Source organism: Diadema antillarum, unplaced genomic scaffold (genome assembly GCF_040938485.1).
Source record: "Diadema antillarum isolate AM-2024a unplaced genomic scaffold, OU_Dant_1.0 scf00000003, whole genome shotgun sequence".
Lineage (NCBI taxonomy): Eukaryota > Metazoa > Echinodermata > Echinoidea > Diadematoida > Diadematidae > Diadema > Diadema antillarum.
In genome coordinates this window covers 2302150-2321260 of record NW_027270892.1, presented here as the reverse complement: position 1 = coordinate 2321260, position 19111 = coordinate 2302150, and the positions used below count along the sequence as shown (strand labels likewise).

Here is a 19111-nt window from a genome sequence, read left to right as displayed (position 1 = left end):
TATTTTACACTCGGGGGGGGGGGGGGGGGGGGGGGGAGGCGCAATTGCAGAATGCAGTCATGCAGACTCATAAGAAACAAAATATGCAACAAATGTTCACCCCCCCCCCCCCCTCCCCTAAAAATGGGAGAAAACGTATATAGGTCTGGGTAAGTTAAACGCAGGGCATTGCAAGATATTGGGGCTTGAATTCATTCTGAAAATCTCAGAACTCCATAGATAGCACTCGAGAGATAGTTTACATCCATAACATACACATTCAACACATACGCGTACATATCTGCCGGCACAAGTGTAATTGCAACCCCACCCACACACACACACTTATACACACACACAAAACAAAACAAAAACCCCCAAAAAGAATATCAACATTTCCATTCAAAGCTAGAAAATTCCAGAATAACATCCAATCTTTCTTTGAAGTAAGGGCATAAATTATACACAGGACATAATAAAATCATAGAGCACAAGCCCATGGGAACCAAAACATCAATAAACATCCTTTATATCTCTTTTGCGTGTAAATTACTTACTCAAGATCTGTCTCATTCACGAAGACTTACTATATTTTCCCTCGATAAAGTGACACTCACCTACGAACGAATGAATCCCCAACTGTCTCACGAGAAGCGGTGGGAGGACCACGAGAAGGCAAAGGTATTGCAAGGCGTTTTCACTTCAGTGATTACGGAGGAGGATATGGAAGATTCTGTCCCATCCCCCAGTTGTTGAGTTTGGTGGCCCGCTGAGAGATTTCGTCCTAACCACTGAGAATGTGTTCAAGTTTCTCTGCAATTTCTCAACCGAGTAAACCCCAGTACACCTGATAAGCTTCATCCTCGTATACTCAAAGAGTTGGCAGATATGCTTTCGGAACCCCTTGCCATCTTTTTTTTTTTAAGAAGACCTTTCCAGCAGGAGAGTTGCTGAAAGATTGGAAAAGTGTTAATGTGACACCGACTTTTAAGACAGTGTTGTAAGAAGGGCAGTAAAATGCTGATTAAAAAACCCTTAGCCCCTTAACCAGTGTGGTCTGTATAGGACCTAAATTGTTTGAAAGCTTACTTAGAAAGCAGCTTATCAATCATTTCAAAACAAATGGCCTTCTGAGTTGACACTAGTAATGGACGAAGGTGGTAGTATTAATGTTGTGCACATGAATTCATAAATAATAAAACCTTTTGACATTGTTCCCCACTATCGCTTGCTCAGCAAATTAGGGGGCGAATGGCACTCCTTGTAAAGTGCTTAAATAGATTAGATCGTTTTTGCTTGGAAGACGCCATGAGTTAGGCTTTTGCTAACAGTCGAATTGTGGGTACGGCGCGGCGCAGCTGGCTGGTAGAAATTTTCGGCAATTTTCCATACAATGTATGAATGGTAGCCTATATCTTTCGGAAGAAAAAAGAGGAAATGACCGGCTTTGGTGGCGTGATTGCACGTGGCCTTGTAGGAGTGATTGATGTTGAGGAAGAAGGTCCTGCCTCATCGTTGTCAGATGTGGATGATGGAGGTAGCATGGGTGCTGGATGTCTTACCTGGGCATTGTCACCACCTCCGCCAACGTCCGGTTGGAGTACGTTGTCGTCACCGAACGTGTACACGGCAGATGGCCTCAGCACACCTGTGTTGAACCGACGTGTGTATAGGAAAATTCCCGCGTCTCGAAAGCCATTCATGGCGACGGACTCTTTGCAACCAGCTCCTTCCAGGCGTCTGTGAAGACTTGGGCAAACGTAGCCTTGGTGACATAGTCTCCAGGATTCCGAAACAGGAAGTTTCGCTCCGCCGTGCACCACGAGGCTTTCAGTGACCGAAAGACACTCAAATCACAAGGCTGCAGCACATGAGTGGGAGGCATTGGCAGGAAAGTGGTACAAAATGTTGCCCATGTCCCTACAGAATGTGGCCACTTGTAGGCTCTGGTGTGCCCTGAGACCGTCTGCCAGAAGAAGGACTGGAAGTGATATCTTCTTCTCAACCAAAAAGGGATTGAACAAGTTTGCAACGAAGCTAAAGAAGACTTTCTTATCCATCCACCCCTTCTTCGTCCTGCTGAAGAAAGATCCTTCCGGTCTTCCTTCTTGGGCGGCGGCGTAAAGACGGCCAGGCAGAAGAATGACTGGCGGAAGATGGTTTCCAGCCCCTGATGTACATACAGTTACCAACACAGATACTTGGGATTTCTCTGGGTTTTTAAACACTTGTACGTGTTTTTCGCCCTTCTCAACCAACACGCGGTCTCCGTACGTCCCTCCCAGAGGAAACCCACTCTCATCAGCATTAAAGATCCTGTTTGGTTCATTTAGCACACTAAGTGCGTTGTTTTCATTCAAATAACTCTTTAAGTCGTCGAACCATTTGTCAACGTGATGTTGGCTGACTGTAGCCTGTTCTTTTTCGAAACTTTGTAGTGTGCGGTAGACGAGATTGGGGTGACGAGTTCTGAAACTTCGCCACCACCGATTTCCAGGTCTGTTGTCAACGAACGGATTTGTCTTACCGTCCTCGTCTAGCCTATGCTTGATCACCTGAGAATGTGGAAACAAAGGAGCATGAACAGAAAAAAAGATAATTGATTTTATTCATAATAGTCATGGGGAAGTTCGGTCAAGAATTTGCTTAATTTTTAAATAAAGAGGAAAAATCTCTACAAAGCAGTGCAAAAGTGATACAAACTAGATAAGAAATAAGGAAGTTATTACATTTTGAATTTTTCACATATTTTCGGGGAAAAAAATCTAGACCAGTTCTAATGAATATACATATGAGCAACTACTACCCTCTAGGATAATTACCTCCAGCTATCTACCCCCAAGTCAACTGCCCCAATCAACTACCCCCAGTCAACTACCCACAACAAGTAACCCCGAGTTAACTACACCCAATCAACTACCACCACTCAACTACCCCCAACAAACTACCCCCACTCAACTACCTACAACCAACTAACCCCCAGTCAATTACCCCCCCCCCCCACCAACTATACACCCAGTCAACTACCCCAACCAACTTCCCCCAGTCAACTACCACCAACCAACGACCCCCACTCAACTACCTCCAACCAAGTACTTCCAGTCAATTACCCCCCAACCAACTACCCCCGTCAACTACCAGTACACCCAACCAAGAACCCCCGTCAACTACCCCCAATCAACTACCACCAGTCAACTACCCACAACCAAGTAACCCCCAGTCAACTACGTACACCCAACCAACAACTCCTAACCAACTACCCCAGTCAACTACCCCCAACCAACTACATCCAGTCAATTACCCCCCAAACAAGTACCCCCAGTCAACTACCCCCCAGTCAATTACCTCCAAGACAACTACCCCCGGACAAAAACGAACCTTATTTCATTTTTGGATAAACGAACCTTCTGAATAACGAGCTGCAACCGTATAAACATACGTATATAATGTGTGTGTGTGTGTGTGTGTGATGGAGGAATGACTTGCAGACGTTGCAGTAATGTTCACTATGGCCTTTTATTCTCCCAAGCGTACGAGGCCAAGCCCGCTTCACCTTACCACATACATGTATATATAATATATATACACACATATATATATATATATGTATAATTACCAACTATCCCCAGTCAACTACCCCAAACCAACTACCCCCAGCCAACTACACTAACCAACTACCTCCCAGACAACTACCCCCTACCAAGTACCCCCCAGTCAATTACCCCCAATCAACTACCCCCCAGTCAACTACCCCCAACCAACTACCCCCAGTCAACTACCACCCACCAACTACTACCAACCATTTAACTACCCCCCACTCAACTACCCCCAACCAAGTACCCCCAGTCAATTACCCCCAACCAACTACCCCCAGTCAACTACCCCCTACCAACTACCCCTCAACCAACTACCCCTGGTCAACTTCCCCCAACCAACTACCCCCAGTCAACTACCCCCAACCAACTATACTACGCCCTTAACAACTACCTCCGGACAATAACGAACCTTATTTACCAGGGATGCGAAGATCGAGATGGGATAGATGGATGGAGAGGTGCGTCGAGCGAGCTTGGATGGATGGATGGAGGGATTGGCAAATGATCTGTTGAATGTTAGAAGGATGAAATGCGAAAAAAGAATACTTAAGTTAGAATGTTACCTGTATATTTTGTCCAAACAAAATTTTTTTTTGGTGGTTGCGCGCGCCCGGTGGCTGCCCGCCAGCAGAGCTCTTAATTCTTCGCTTATTTCTCCTGTTGTAAGCTTTTCATTGAGTGTGTATTGTATTCTATCTTTGAATGTTTGTCTTCAAGCACTTGCTGGACAAATTGTAGTGATTTCTGTACTGTTTTTGCGCATTTACAGTGGATTGATTTTTCAGTACAGCTACAGTGTATACGGTGCAGACAACCACAGCCATTTTATGCCTGTTATAGCATAGGCTTCACTGCACTTGATTCTGTGTGGTTCACTCTCACTGACACAATGTTACCATTGGCATTGCATTCTTTTGTATTTGTTGCCCTTTCATTTGTGTAATAGCACTCAGCTATCACAGACCTATTGTCGTATGTGTGCTACCCAGCCTGGTATGTCCCATGGCTCTGCTGTACAACCAAAGGGCAAGTACATTGGGAGCCCCATACTGTACTACTCCAATACTGTATCAACTTATCGTGTAAAGCTGCTTATATGTGGGGACATTAACCCGAATCCAGGCCCTTCTGAAGATGTGTCTGATTCTATAACTTTTGGCACACGCAATTCTAGGGTTCGATATTCTAGTGAGCTTCTTCACTCATACAACTGTGGCAGTGTTTTTCAATCTACCAAACTCGCAAATTGCCCAATTACAAAAGCTACAAAATGCCGCTGCACGTATTGTTTCTTTGTCAAGTAAACGCTGTCATATCACACCAATCCTGAAGAGTCTTCATTGGTTGCCTGTACAGGAGCGTATTCGGTTTAAGATACTTCTTTTGGTTTATCATGTTATTGAGGGAACAGCTCCTGATTACAATGTTTGTTTGTTTCGTCAATACCAACCTTCACGAACTCTTCGATCCTCAACTTCAGGTCTCTTACATATTCCATTTTCTAGGAAATCTTGGGAGGAACGAGCTTTCGCTCACGCTGGACCAACACTGTGGAATTCACTTCCTCGTGAGCTGAAAGACTCAAGCTCTATAACATCTTTCAGGAGTAATTTAAAATCCTATCTGTTTAGCAGTGCATTTTGAAGACCAGTGTCTTTTGAAGACAGACTTTCATGTCTTTTTTTTTCTGCTTCTTCATCTTCTTCTATTACTGTGATGTACTTGTATTTTCGATCTGTTTGCATTGATGTACAATTGTAGAGCGCTTTGAGCATTTAATCAAAGTGGAGAACGGCGCTATAGAAATTGTATGTATTAATTGTATGTATTATTAACAAGAAAGTATCTAAAAACATTTGTGGTATATTCTAATCTTATATACTGCTACAATTTTATGTATATACAAGGAAAAAATTATAACTTCATCGTCAGCCATTGTTTATATTTACATTTTTAAATAAACTTTCTGAACAAGGAATTTGACCCTGTAGTCTAATGATTATTAATCATTTTGAAATATGTTGTATACTTGCCGGGATTCACAGATGTGCAGATGGTTTTGATGACGTCATGGTATAATTATAGATCTCTTCTGACCACAGTGGTTATCGCTGAAAGGAAAATATGACGTAAATGATCCGCACTAAGGAGTAAACGAAACAGAATTGGAAGAGAAAAGTGTATCTTCATCATTGCATTACCCTTATTATCATCAACATAGATCATGTTATTTTATGTGCATCATCATCATCATTTCAATTATCGCAATCATCATCATCCGATAATCATCATTGTCATTAAAATCTTGATTATCATTATATTCATTAAAGGGACTGTACAGTAGTGGTTAAGGTGGGGATTCATGTTTTGAACATTCCTAAGTGAGATAATGAGAAACCTCTTATGAAATATGAAAGAGCATGTGATTTTAAGAAGAATTGAACGTTTATTTGATGAAAATTGGTTTTCAAATGGCTGAGATATCCCCAAAAGTGATAATAATAAAAGGCGACATGCCCCACCTTTATTAGGATCTCTTTGTTTCACCTTGTTTTTGGATATCTCAGCCATTTCAAAACCGATTTTCATCAAATAAACTTTTGATACCCCTTAGAATTGCATGCTCTTTGACATCTCATAGAGTGGTTTATGAATATCTCGCAAAACGTTAAAAGCTAAATCCTCACCCTGACCAGAACTGTACACACCCTTTAATGTATTGACCATCATCACCATTAACAACATCATCATCATCCGATTATCATCATTGTCACTAAAATCTTCCTTATCATTATATTAATTGATGTATTGGGCATCATCACCATCAACACACTATATACCACCACAATCATCATCATTCGATCATCACCACCATTATCATCCGAATATCATCATTAACATCTTCTTTATCATCGCATTCATTGATGTATTGAACATCATCACCACTACCACACTATACCTCTACATTCATCATTATCATCATCCCATCATCATCATCACCACCATCGTCATTGTCATTAAAATCTTGTTCATTATTCATCAATGGATAAGCATCATCACAATAATTACCACACTATACCACTACAATCATCATCATCATCATCATCACCACCATCATGGACCGATTATCATCATGGTCATTAAAATCATCATTATATTGATGTATTGGGCTTCATCACCATTAACACACTTTATACTGCCACAACCATCATCATCATTAACATCCTCATCCGATCATCTCGATCATGTAAATGATTCATCACTCTAATATACGTCTTCAGTATCATCACCACTTCAATCACTGTGGTCTGAAAGCGCGCACGGTGGTGAGCGATAACTAGTCTACCGCCATCTCTGTACGAGTTTCGAACTTTTTTGTTCCTTTTTTTCTTTACGCAATCGTACACACTCATCGTACAGTCATTTGCCTACAGTCGTCAGGCCGACGACTGACGATTCTTTTTTTTTACGACTTATCTTAACTTTGAGAAATTTTTACGAGAAAATCAAGGCCTACTCACCAACTTCAGCAGAAGAGACCTTTCCGGTCATCAGGAATCTCCAAAAGTGGCTCATTGCATTAACATCTCAAAAGCCGGTCAATATTTTGAACATCTAATTTTGTTTAAGCATTGAATTCTTAGCATTGGGCAAACGCTTACTGCATTGCGTTCAGTGCGTATTATAGAATTAAGGGCAGATATGGCAATCAAAATGAGATCAGAAAATCTGCTTAAGACTAAAAAAATTCTGGCAGGTGAAAAAAAAAATGAGATAGAATCAGAAATAAATGAGTGAATTAAGGGCCAATAACCAAACACATCATTGCAAAAACAGAGAAAAAAACTTGATAATGATGACTCAACCTGCGGTTTTTAGCACAGTTTAGTGTTTTATCGAAGAGAAAAAGTTTCGGCGTACCTACGAAGGGCTGAACTTGAATCATGAAACACAGAATGCGTGTGAGTTACCAGTAAAACATTGATTATATTCTTGTCTGTCAAAGACATATAAAAAAAATCATGATCGTGCTAAAACAGTTAAAAAACTTTCAGGCCTTTCACATATGGAAACAAAATCAGTTGGTATCTCATTTTTGCAAAATTTTCCTTAAAGCACACAAGTGAATGCGAGCGGTAGGCCCTACATTCAAATAAAAGAGGGTAATATCTAAATATTGATAAATTCTGGCGTATAAAATTCCCCTTTTCGGCATGCAGTGTACATGAATGACGTCCGTTATTTTCCAATCTACTGAGGCATTAACCCAGTTGGATTTTTTAAAAATGTTTGGCGTTTGCTTTTTAATGTGCACAATGGTGTGGGCTTTCTTATCTGTAGAGGACGAATCAAATATTAGGACACTGAAATAACTGCATGAAAGTCCTCTGCACGGATAATATTAGTCAAAGGAAGCCAATTCAACGATTCCTTTGCTAAATTTGCAGGTAACGGCAGTGTATTGCAACAATGTTGCAAGTGGGCTGATGAGTGCAAAAGGCTGAAAATCAGATACAGATATCCTAAGAACGAAATGTCGAACATCTGCCTATGGAAGAAAAAATACATCGTAATGCTGGAGCTGATGTGAGAGTGGCATTCCATAAATTACATATTCTATTCAGTACTATACAAACATATTAAAAAGGTAGGGGGCTGTTCTTCATTCTGTTTGTTCTACAAAAAAAAAATCTGGATTTTTTTTTAGAATGTCTTAAAAGTCTTTCATTACTTGGTTGCTTAGGTAAATAACTTTTGAATTGATCAGTATTGTTCAGAGTTTTTTGCATGAAGTTCAAACACAACATCTTTTTCCTTTTCTGCAGGGTGATCATGCCTAACTGAGCGAGCATTTCACAATAATTACTGTACTGACAACCGAAGATGATGGGGAGGACTATTTTTGTATCTTTTCAATGTTTTCACACAGCTTTTGCGTAATACCGCTGTGCCACACCGGGGTTCCATATTCAAGCACTGGGTGAATATAACCTTCATGATCAACATATCGCGGGATGGTAAATGATGACGTTTTAGGACACGAAGCACATGGAGCTTCCTACTGGCACGTTTCAACATGTCATTAATGTGAGACTCCCATTTGAGGTCGCATTGGATGAGAATTCCGAGAAGTTTGATGGTTTTGACAGACTCGAGCTGATGATCTCCTAGTAACACGGGTAACGGTTGTGGCATGTTTCTCATGAAGTTGATTTCCATTGTCGTGCATTTAATAGGGTTTAATTTCATCATGTTAGCATCCGACCAATTTGCCAGATACGAGACAGCCGCTCTCATCTCAGATTGGTCATTCCCGGAGCGGCATTCCACCAGCGCGCAGCGTAATATCATCAATATACTTTTAGGATCGAATGGGTAGTATAGGTTTTGCGTCATTTATCACAGCAAGGAATATGATAGGGCCCAAACGCGTTCCTTGGGGGACACCTGCATTGAGAGATGCCCAGTCGAACAAAGATCCTCTGTAGCGCACACATTGCTGACGTCTTTAGAGAAAGCTTACAATCCATGGTACTTTACACGGGTGGACTCCCATCTGGACGAGCTTCGTTATTGCTGTTGTGTAGTCTATCCGGTCAAAGACCAGATTGCATGGGGTCCAAATTGGGTGCCACATTGCTTGTCACCCATTTCGCTACGAAACTTGCTGCAACCTTGGCAATGTGGTCAGTGAGGGAAACGCAACGGAATTTCTCGAGGGACGGTGGAGTCGTTTTCAAACGGGGAACACAATTTCGCTTTTCCAAACGTACGGCACAGCACCTCCCTGAATTAACGTGTTCATTATGTGTGCGAGTGGTGTGGATAATTCATGGAAAAATTCACGCAAAAACCGGGAGGAAATATTATCAGGACCGCCAGCGACGCTTGTTTTAATTCTCGAAAGTGCTTTCTGAACATCCCAGGGATAGATATCAGGTCACCTTTCACACACCGGTAGGAACGCAGGAAGGTGCTCCATAGTCAGTGGGTCAAACGTTTCTGTTACAGACACAAAGTGGTCATTTATAGCACTGGCGATCAATTCGGTATCTTCAGAATCCAGTCCAGGAATTGAGATCAAAGGTTCATCCCGCCTTCCTCCTGTCATGATACGAATCTGTCTTTACCAAGCAACTGGATTAGATCTTTTCAGCCGTTGCGAGTGGAATAGTAATCAGAATTTGCTGTCGCGATCATTCTCTTCACCCTGTTGCGAAGACGTTTCCAATCATCAACGTGGTTTTGAAGGAAGGCAGTTTGACGACGGTGAATCAATGATTTGATCTCACCTGTAATCCATGGGTTGTCACGAGGATGCACTTTGGTTTTACGAAGAGGGAAATGAGTGTCGATTGTCTCGAGCAGCCTGTCATAGAAAGCGGTACATTGATCGTTGACGTAATTACTCAGGAAAAATTCTGACCAATCCATCGGTCGAAGGAACATATTGCGCTTGTTAGCATTGGTCTGTTGAAGACAGTCTTTGTAGCGTTAAATCTCACCTGGGGACCTTTCAGCATCCATAACAAAGCAGCATGATCGGAAAAGCCCTACAGGGGACTGAAGTTGCACGCTGTTGTACAAGTTGCCGATATTACTTTTATCCGCTGTGTGATCACCTCTCGTTGGGTAATCTACGAACTATTTGAAGCGGTTGTTAAGGAATAAATGTTGCAGATTGAGTCGATTGAAATCACCAAGTACGATGAAGCCGGCATCTGGGTGTTTTGTTGTCAGTACATCGATGGTAGACTGAAGATGGTCTAAAACTTGGGTGGCTAATAGGTTGTTCGGCTGAGGGTAACAGACAACAGCGCAGAAGATGCATGAAACTTCTCGGGGCAGACGTTTCGGACGAACCTGAATCCATACAACTTCAAGGTTGTCAGGAACTGACCCGTCCTCTGGCTGCAATTGATGAAGGTCGTGTTTAATATAGGGCCACTCCTCCACCAGAATGATTGACCCTTGCTTTTGAGGCAATGGTATATCCGGAGATGGATACGTGCTGTGGGGGCATGTAATGTTTGAACCAAGTCTCCGTAACGGCACAGATGTCCACATCATGGTCATGAATAATTGCAAACAGTTCATCGAATTTGTTATTGACATAACGGGCGTTACATAGGAATAAGGAAAGCAACCTAGTGACATTTTCCTGTTTGTCCCGAGTCGTCAATATCTTAATGAGATTGTTGGAATTTCCTCGAGGTTGGCGAATTGGGCTCATTGACTTGTTACGGCGTATGATAGTTTGAACCAGATGGCAATATAAATAGTGTTTCAGCTTACGCCTACCAGTTCGGCAACCACGATGCGTTGGTGTTTTTTTTTTACGTTGTATTCCCAAGAATTTGATTCTGTCTAAAGTAGAAGGAGCAACATCTGTGATCTGTACGGAGCTAATGGTTTTAAGCTGACTGCTGGTGTGGTGCAGAGTTTGTTGGTAGCGGGTGCTTCTTTCAGGGATCAGGGTTGGGGTGTACATCACCGCAACAGATGAGTGGAAGGTTAAAAGTAGCATCTGAGTTTGAATAATATATCGCAGTGGAACTTTCAGATATCCTTTGCGAATCACAGATGTACGGAAGTTCTGATCCGGGGTATGGGGGCAGCCATATTGTATAACATCGTACTCACCACAGTGCAGACAAACAAGAAGGTAAATGAGCACACCTTCGCATAGCTTGTGCACGATCGTCACGGTCATTGTTCACTCCTTTTATGACCATAAAGGGTCATTCTTCTTTCAAAAGGGTTCTCATTCAGCTTGTTCGCACAGCATGAAAGTAATTAAAAAGCCTGGTTCCGTGAAAACTCGGAGGCGAAAGCGTCTCATCGAAATCCAGCAGGGTCACTGAAGTTCAATAAACACACTGATACATAAATGATGAAGTCTTTCTTCAGAAATATTGCACAAAGACCAATGTTTTAGGAGAGCGATTAAGAAGACGGCATCTGCTACAAGCGCGCGTCTTAGTCTTAGTGACGCGGGTGAAAGGGGCTGGTGGAAGAACGCAGCCTTGCTTTACGCGGGTGTCAGTGGGGATCTAGGTTAGGGGAGATCATTGCTGTATCTGACCCGGCCTTTTTGGTTTTCAAGAATTTGGATAACCATACTGAGGAACTTCACAGGACATCCAAGGTGCCCCAGTATTCGCCAAAGACCTTTCCTGCTCATGGCAGTCTTGGCAGACACAAGAGTTGAAGTCGCCGAGGATGATAATCATGTCATCCGTGGCGTGCGTAGGAAGAATTAAATGGTGGAGTTCAGTGTAGAACTTTTCCTTTGTGATGTATTGTTTATTATGAAGGGATAAGCGCATGATGGACATAGGGAATACGGTCAGAGTGGCCTGTTGGAAGGTTTCAAACCTTGCAGGTGATGAAATTCCCTACCATGTGGCCAATACTAGAGAGGCGTTGTCCAGTCTTGAGGCTTGCCAGATTAGTAGAGTGGTAAGTCCGCTCTATGTTCGTTGATGCTATACCTTCATCAGCAGCAAGGCAAACTTTGCTGCTATTATAATACCATAAGCATACCCCATACAACACTCAATGGGATGTACCACAGGCTCATGTGGTGCGCTGGCTGTGGATATTTTATGCTGTAATGTAATACATCATTCGGTACTAGGCCTATAGGTATTATACATATAAAATGCCACAAAATATCCAAATGTACCGCAGGACTTAGATGCCTGACTGTACAAAAAAAAAATCCATATATGGCATAATGGTTACGGATATGCCGTGGTGCTATGGTAATTATGTGTCGTAATTATTGTGTGGTTTTTCCGGAGTAACCGATGTGTGGTAGGCCTACTCCTGTGGCAATGATGTTTGATAGTCTTGTGGCATATTTATGAGATAGTCAAATGGAAAATGATGTGCAGTGCATTAGTCCTGTGGTATTGCCTGCGTATTTCATTTCATTTTTTTTTTCATTTCAATTTATTTTCATATTTCTCACATATATCACAATAACGTATATATAAATACGAAAATTATACAAATCATAAACTAGATGAGACTTCATCTGAATGTACAAAAGTTTGATTTGGTATAAACACAAGGTCTGCATACATGCAAATTGAACTGTGGTCATGATGCGAAAATAATATATGATGGGGCCTGCGTAAAAGCATCAGCTTGTACAGCCGCAGGTCCCGTGATAAATCAGAGTAAGGGAAGTTTAAAATGCAGATTTTTTAACACATACTATAACTGGGGGAGCCGATTGAAACAAACAAAACAAAAATTCCAATCAAATAAGTGTTACTAAATAGAATACAGAAAGGTCACATGTTACAGCAATATTATAACCTACTACAATAGGGACTTTGGTAGAACAACGACTCGGATTGCAGAGAGTCAAGGGGTGTGAAGTATAGATAATGGCGTAACAATATGGGATAATTACATAAGTAGAAGGTGGGATAATAATGAGATTTTTCGTGAATGTAAACAATACATATAAGGGCAATAGAGCTCAGGAGTAACAATCTATCATGGGTCCTAAAACCATGCAGGCCGTTTGACCATGATAACCGACAGCTGTCATGCGCGAGAATTTCGACAATCGAGTGGAACAATAGGTGCTTTAAGAGCGCAACAGGCAGACTGATCAAAAATAGTGTTCATGGTTAGGATCCCGCCGGACTACTAAAAAGGGGTAGACAAGGGGTAAAATAAAGAGCAACGAGTACTATACACTGTGCGTGCCGGAGCTGCTAAGAAGATATTGCTTCAATTTTCGTTTGAATGAGGTAACAGTGGTACAACTAGGGAGTTCGTTGCAATGGGCCCAGTGAACATAATGGTTTTTTTTTCGCGAAAATTGTTCGGGTACGTGGAATGTGATATGCGTAACGCTGACGGGTTGGATAATAATAAACTGTATAATTTCTTTTAAACATTTGGTAAAATACATCTGGTAATTGGCCAGTTGAGAATTCAAACATAAACAGGCCAACGTTATATTGAAATAAGTGGGGAATTTTCAAAAATTTATTACTCACAAAAAGTTCATTCGTGTGTGATAAATATCCAGTGTGATTAAGAATTCTAACAGCACGTTTTTTTTACTAGAAATTACGAATCGATAAGGTTTTTAGAAGCATTTTCCCACGCCAGAATCCCGTAATTACGATAGGGAGATATCAAAATTGAATATAATACTCTGTATTAAAAAAAAAATGTGCTATTGACCTGTGACAGATCAATGTTGTTTATCTTGATAGAGAGAGGTAACACAGGTGGCGAATTACTTAACAACATATAATGAGTTTTATCAATGTTTAAGGATAATTTGATTGCAAAAGTCCAAGATTGAACAGAAACAAGTTCTTTATTTATTCTGTTTATAAGCGCATCAGGATTTTGATGAGAGAAGAACAAATTTGTATCATCTGCAAAACAAACGAAGGAAAGACTTTTAGAGGAGTTCTGGATATCGTTAATATATAAGATAAAGAGAAGTGGGCCTAACAAGGAACCCTGTGGAACACCACAAGAAATCAGTTTTGGTTGGGAGTCGTGACCGTGGATACTTACAAATTGTTTTCTATTTGTTAAATAATTAGTGAACCATTCTAGCGCCCTTCCACGAATTCCGTAATGGTATAACTTGTAAAATGAAATATTATGATCTATTGTATCAAACGCCTTGGAGAAGTCAAGAAAAACACCGATTAGACAGTATGAGAAACATCATCTATAGCATGAGCTATCTTATCAATAAACTTGAGTAATGCGTGAGTTGTACTATGTTTTTTTCCGGAATCCCAATTGAGATTCAGTAAATATTTTTGCCTGAAGGAGAAAATTTAGGGTATATTTAGTCTTTCGAGTATCTTTGAAAAATAAAATTTTAAAAGAGAAATGGGGGGATAACTATTAACAAGGTCTTCTCGCCCTTTTTTTGAAAATGGGAACAACTCTGGCTACTTTCATTTTATGAGGAACTTATACCACTAGATAAAGATTGGTTAGAAATAAAAGTAAGAGGAGAAATTATTTCATGGATTACATTTTTTACCCCAAAAAATTGTGATTCCATCATATCCCGAACTTTTTTCGTTATTTAACCTATCAACAATCTTTATTATTTCTTCTTCAACAATGGGTACAAAAAATAAAGATTCCATATTCCTATCACCCAGAAAAGAGTGAAATTCCCGCTGTGCTTCAGGGATTTTATCGGCCAGATTTGACCCAATGTTTAAAAACAAAATCATTAAAAACTTCGGCGATATCTGTGGGGTCATCAATACGAACATCGTCCTCTTGAATATAACTAGGAGCGTTATTATCAGTATTACATTTCAACGCTTGGTTTATCACCCTCCACGTACCCTTCATATCATATTTACATTTGTCGAATTGATTCATAAAATACATCCGTTTACCTGACCGTAGTGAAGAGGTGAGGATATTGCGATACTGAATATATCGGGATTATTTGTAACTGTGGGTATTTTACGATGTTTATAATAAAGTTTGTTTTTCTTATTGATTGATTGATTGATTAATGATTTTTAAAGTAATTTTGTAACCCATGACTGCCGAGGTACTTTTTTATGACTTGTTTTAGAGAATTTTCGACAAGGGATAGCAATATTAAGCTGAGTTAACAAAATATCTATAGAAATATCCAAGGATAAATTTACGTCATTTTTATTATAAACAATCGACCAATCAACGAGTTTCAACCTTTCCCTAAAACTATTTATGTTTGAGTCTGACATAACATGAAAACCGGAATTATTGTGCACTGTCAGCCAGAGTGTGGATGTTACCAATAAGTGCATACACAGGAAAATGATCAGAAACATCCATAACTACAATACCAGGTGAAATATCAGAAAATGACTTATTAACAAATATATTATCTTTTACAGTAGAAGAGATGTCAGTGATTCTTGTAGGTCTTCTTATGAGAGGAATAAAAGACTTAGACAACATTTGATTACGAAACTCTTGACAATTATAATTATCACAATTTAACAGATCTAAATTAGAATCACCCATAAGATGACATGTTTTAATTTTGAAATACTTATTCGACAAAATACCGTGGAGTAATTCACCAAATTCAGTAAAATTAGAGTTTGGTGGCCTGTAAATTTCTCAGATAAGTACATTTCCTTTATTTGGTGCTTTTATCCCAATAAAAATACGTTCAAAGAATTCTGTCATAAAACTGAACTCCTCTAGTAACCGATGGTTTAATTTTTTGTTACATAAAAACCAACTCCACCTCCTTTCTAACACAATCTATTGTTTGTAATCAGTTTGAATGAATCAATATGCAATAAAGAGGAAGGTGACTTCTCCTGTAACCATGTTTCACTGAGGCCGATGACACCATGTGTGACTCGTAATCGTAATTCATCAATGAATAAAAGAAATTGATCAAAATGTTTGTTTAAGCTCCTTATATTAAAATGAGAAACAAAAATTTGATTTGGGTCAGAATGGGATAATGAAATGAGATCTTTTTCTAAACAGTAACTTGTAGAGAACATGTGAGGTGGAATATCATTTGGAACAAAATCAAGTTTTAATTCATCGGATTCTGTGGTTGAAAAAAAATTCTGAAACAGAATTTTCACCGTTCTCATTATTTGTAATGGTTACAGAACTTTCGCTTTCCAAAGACTGAACATCTACAAAAGTATCACTCATATCCATTGTGATCCGTTGGGAAATGTAACATAATGTAGAGCAATGTTACATGGGCGTCACGGGGGGGGGGGGGGGGGGGGTGCGTTGGGTGCGAACGCAACCCCCTTCAGGCCCTTAAAAAAAATCACCACTTCAGTCTGAGAGCGACTTCAACGCCGGACGCTAAACAATCATTCTTGTTTTTTATTGTTTTATTTTTTCATTTTGCACCAGGGACAAAAAAATTCGTGGGCAAAAAACAATTCGCACCCCGGGCTCTGGCAGCACTGATTTTATACATATCTACTAATATTCTACAGTGTTTACTATTTTATATCCGTACTGTACATCCGTACGGTACGGAGCACGTCTTGTTGTACACGTTTGCATGTACGTGTGCTACTTACAAGTATGTAGGGTCTATGTACAGCATGTTACCTCTGACCAATCCATATTGATAATGCGAGCCTAAGTGCGAGCCTTCGCCTCATTAAAAAAAAAATGGAGGGGCAAGTATATCATTTTGCCCACCCCCTCCCATGATTCTAGAGACGAGAAGATTTTCTTGATTTTTTGACAGAAAAAAAAGTTGCCCCATAAAAACATTGGAGGGGTAAGCATATTATGATTTTTCCCCTCCCCCATAATCAATAATTCCCAAGATGAGAAGATTTTTCTTGCCTTTTGACAGAAAAAAAATTGCCCCTATGATATGGGAGGGGCAAGCGCACCATTTGCCCCATCCCACATAATTATAATTCCCGAGATGAAAAGATTTTTTTGCTTTTTTGTTAGAAATCTGTCCAATTATTTCATACAAATTGTGCACCAGGTGGCAGGTTGCTGAATTTCAATTCTAAAAAAGCAAAGTCTCTCGCGTGTGGGAGGGGGATACCCCTTCCCACACCCTCCCCCGTTCGGTCTATTTTCCATGGACTTAATACACCTATAGATTGACAGATTTACAACTGTTTCATCGAAAGTGTGCACCAGATCTGAAGTTCCGTCGTGAGGGAAGGGATATTATTTCCTTTCAATTAACCCTTTCCCACTGGCATAGCAAGGGGGGGCGATGGGGCAGTCGCCCCCCACCCTAAGATTTTGACCTGGGATTTTGGAAGGCGAAAAAAAAAATCTGATCGAATATGAGAGAGGTATCTTGCCACCCTCCCATTGCCTTGTCCCTTCTATAGACTTAGTACACTAAATATGGGGAATGACAATTTCCGAATTTTCCACAAAAAGTGTGATTCAGATCGCGTTATTTCGATTCAAAAACTCAAAAGCTCCGTCGAGTGGGAGGGGGTATCCCCCTCGCACATCCTCCCCAAAAACTCTATACCTCATTATACTTTGTACATACACAGAGATGATGCACACTCGGAATAAGAGCCATTAACACCTCAATGACAAAAACAAAAACTGTTTGTTTACATTTTTATTTTTGGGAGGGGGTTTGCACAAGATCGCTGAATTTCAGGTCTGAAAATACAAAATCACCTTCGTGTAAGAGGAGAAATGCCCCTTATGTACACCCTCGTGTACATGCATTTTCTGTTTGATTGCTTAACAGACTGCGCTCATAATATTCATTGTAAGAATTCATACAAGAAGTTTATTTAAATTATACCATTTTATGGGCAAATTGTTCAATAATAATTTACATCAAAATGTACTGCTACCTTAAACAAGTGGGACTGTTTCAACTTTCAAATCGATGAAACACGCAAAAACCTGCATCAAAGTGCACCATTCACAACATCAGAATACAAAAAGTTCTCACCATGGGAGGGGGACATCCCCTCCCACACCTTCCCCCTCGGTCACTCCGCTCGCTCTTGCTTGATCTCGTTCATGATATTCAGTGTAAATATTAAAACAGGGAGTTTATTTGGATGATACTATTTTATAGACAAATTGTTCAATAACAATCTAAATCAAAATATACTGCTACCTTACACAAGTGGGACTGTTTCAAGTCGATAAAACACGCTAAAACCTGCATCAAATTGCGCCATTTACAACATCAAAATGAAAAAGTTTTCACCATGGGAGGGGGACACCCCCTCCCACACCCTTCCCCCTCGCTCACTCCGCTCGCTCTTGCTTGATGATATTCAGTGTAAATATTAAAACAGGAAGTTTATTTGGATGATACTATTTTATAGACAAATTGTAATAATAATCTAAATCAAAATTTACTGCTACCTTACACAAGTGGGACTGTTTCAAGTCGATAAAACAAGCAACATCAATACATGCATCATATTGCGCCATTTACAACATCAAAATGCAAAAAAGTTCTCACCGTGGGAGGGGGGACAACCCCCTCTCACACGCTCCCCCCTCGCTCGCTCCGCTTGCTCGGGCTCGGTCGCGTTTATGGCATCAGTGTAAGAATTGATACAAGAAGCTTTATATTTAAATGATATCATATGGGCACATTGTTCAACAACAATTTACATCAAAATGTACTGCTACCTTAAACAAGTGGGACTGTTTCAAGTTGATAAAACAAGCAAATACATGCATCAAATTGCGCCATTTACAACATCAAAATGCAAAAAGTTCTCACCGTGGGAGGGGGACACCCCCTTCCATTCCATACCCTCCCCCTCGCTCACTCCGCTCGCTCTTGCCTTAATAAACACTGAAAGTCTGGGGATTGACAGCTTCCTAAATTCCAGATGTCTGTCAAAAAAAACTTGTTACAGATGTCAAAACGCACCCCCCCCCTTGAAAAAAAGCTGGTATAGCCCCTGATGTAAGACCAGGGAGGTGTTAGAAAAGGAGAGACAACTCTTCGTAATTCATGCAAACACATGTTTTGTTTCAAAGCGTTACAATGGGATGTCTAGCATTCC

At 40.4% G+C, this 19111-nt stretch overlaps 1 protein-coding gene and 1 pseudogene across 1 annotated transcript in view; one reads left to right on the top strand and one right to left on the bottom strand.

Moving 5' to 3' along the window:
* The window catches only part of LOC139734994 (protocadherin Fat 1-like), a 127029-nt gene that overhangs the window by 90992 nt on the left and 16926 nt on the right, over positions 1 to 19111 (top strand). The window lies entirely within an intron of this gene.
* On the bottom strand, positions 1389 to 10643 carry LOC139733368 (uncharacterized; annotated as a pseudogene).